This window comes from Erigeron canadensis, chromosome 1 (genome assembly GCF_010389155.1).
Source record: "Erigeron canadensis isolate Cc75 chromosome 1, C_canadensis_v1, whole genome shotgun sequence".
In the NCBI taxonomy this organism is placed as follows: domain Eukaryota; kingdom Viridiplantae; phylum Streptophyta; class Magnoliopsida; order Asterales; family Asteraceae; genus Erigeron; species Erigeron canadensis.
The window spans coordinates 43,757,593-43,760,305 of record NC_057761.1 but is presented as its reverse complement, the minus strand read 5'-3'; positions in this window follow the sequence as shown (position 1 = coordinate 43,760,305).

Here is a 2,713-nt window from a genome sequence, read left to right as displayed (position 1 = left end):
AGAAATGATAATATTACCATTACTTTTTATTAATTTACCATAAAATACAAGTTTTTCAGCAAACTGTATAAACTAGTAATGCTTATATATGTTACATATATCACTTCTCGTGAGTGGCGGAAGATATGAAGGACCAAAAGGGGTTATGGTCCCTCCAAAATTTTGGACTATATTTAGTTATTATATAATATTTAAGGATAAATAAAAAATTTTATATATTTTTATCCCCTCAGAAACAAAACATAAACGCAGAAAAGAGAAAATCTACCCAAAAAAATTGACTACTTCCCATATGATTACCATACAAAGAAGATTTATATAATATCTCAAATTGTCAATCCATTGACCTTTGACCATTGTCCATACACTTTTTATTTATTTAAAAAGGCACCTAACTGATGAATGGCTAACATGCAACTCGCGCCCGGCCAAATAAAACAGTTCAACATTACTTACATATCTCCAATCTACTACAACATTTCCAGTTTACTTCAAGATGTACGGCCATTCAAGATTTCCAATTTACTTGAAGATTTCCAATTTCCAATTTACAGATCTCCCATTCCATGGGTAGGTAGGTGTATACGTGATTAACAAAAATAAAATAAAATATCCTTTCTATATATAGTTATGATCAAGGAAAAAGAGAAAGTAGGTAGAAATTTGGGGCTGATTGATTTGTTTTAATAAATAAATTGTATCTATCTGTATATATGTTGCCTCTGACCGCCTACAACAGAAACTAAAAATTTTACTATCTAAACTCTAAAGCAATAGTTGTTTTTGGTTGTTGTTTACGATCACAAAAATGTGGCAAATTTTGTTTATTTCAGCAATAGCAAGATCCGTGTATTTAGCTATTCATCTTCTAAAAAATAATGACAAGCCCGTGTATTTAACAAATTTTGTTTTCACTTTTTTTTGAAATTTTTTATATGAATGATTGAATGGTGTATTAATTCATTTTTATTTGGTTGCATTGAAATGAAAATATGCTGGTTTTGCAAACCAGGATGGAGCACAGGAGTCAGATGATGAGAGGTACTGTAATTTTATTTTGTTTGGTTCAACGTTTAATATTTCTCTCGCTATCAAGCTTGCTTTTAATTTGATATTTATACATTTGCAGTCCTTGGAATGTAGCTCCAGATGCTAGTGCGTTTGATGGATTTTTGGCTGAGGTATATTAATTTTCGTCGCTAGAGTAGTTTTTTTGGTTACAAGTTTCTCTATTTGTTTTTAATATTGTTAAATATTAAAATTGTGCATACTACAATTGCTATTTATGTCCTTAGAAAGGAGTAACCTTTTTACCGGAAAAAAAAATGAGTATATATATATGATACTTTTTTATTACAAGATTTATTCATTTTTGCATTACCTGAGATTTTTATTATCTGCTGATCGAAATATATATTTGTGGATGCAGTGGGCTCTTATGACACTTCTAGACCCAGTCCTTAGTTTTGAGAAACTCATGTACCTTGGGTATGCTGGTGATCCTTCTTCTGCAGTAAGAGGTGTTGACCACAAGAAGCAACACTTTGACCGAAATGTCTTCCAGTGCTTTGGTTTCGGGCCTGAGGAGGCGGGAAAGTCCTCTTTGTTGCAGTCTTTTGTTGGAAGGTAGTTCACTAAACTAGATTCTGAATGGGGTGGCACTACAAAGTTATGATAAATCACATAAATTAATGTATGGGTCACAATGGTTAATATTTTAAAATGGGTGGCCGGGTGGGGAAATGAGTCAAATTGGCCCACAAGTCTCTCATGAAACACCTTTTTTTTTAAATCTTCTTCTTGAGTTGTAAATAATTTGTAAGTCATACATGATGAAAACCATTATATTATCTTCGTAATATTAAAGTTAGAGTTTCGTGAACAATTTCAATAGATATGTTTTTTAACATTCAAGGTTTTGTACTATCAAGAGTATACTTTGAGCTAGCTTCATCCCGTTTGACCTGCTTTACTTGAAGTTACTTTGTACTTGTGTGACCCGTTAGACATATCATAAAATTATTTTGTACTTGTTCAGTTGTTTGACACTTTGAACTGTTAGGCGTAGGAAGTTCAAGCAATGTCTATGCTATGTAGTGGACTTGTTTTCCTTAAAATATGGTAGCTTGAAGTTTGTTCTTTTGACATCTGTCTTAGCTGTTTGTTTTCATCTTGAATTTTCTTCTGCCATGTAGTTCAAACGAGGCTTCATGGTTAAGAGCAACAGAATTGCTTGTTCAAATTGCTAATCACGGGGAGTCGACGGGCTATGAGGTTCCCTTCGTCATTGTTGCTGGAAAAAATGACCTTGAACCATACCCAACTGCAATACATGATTTAACAAGGGTATACATATTTTTAGTTATCAAGAATTAAAATCAAACATATTTTTAGATTTTAATGAACAAATGTTCTTTTTGACACCCTAAAAAGCATGTCATTACTCATCCATGACATTATGTCTTCATTTACATTATAAGTGACAAACTGTTGATAATTTAAATATTTATCTTTGTAGGTGAGTCAAGATATGGAAATAGAGGCACATATACCTATTAGTACAAAGTTGGGAGACTTCAATGACATATATGGGAGAATTGTAGGAGTAGCTAACCACCCTCGTTTGAGCATTCCCAAAACAGAATCTGGCAAGACCCGTACACTGTATGACAGGCTTCTTAACCATTTTTTAATGGTTATTTCAGGTAATGTT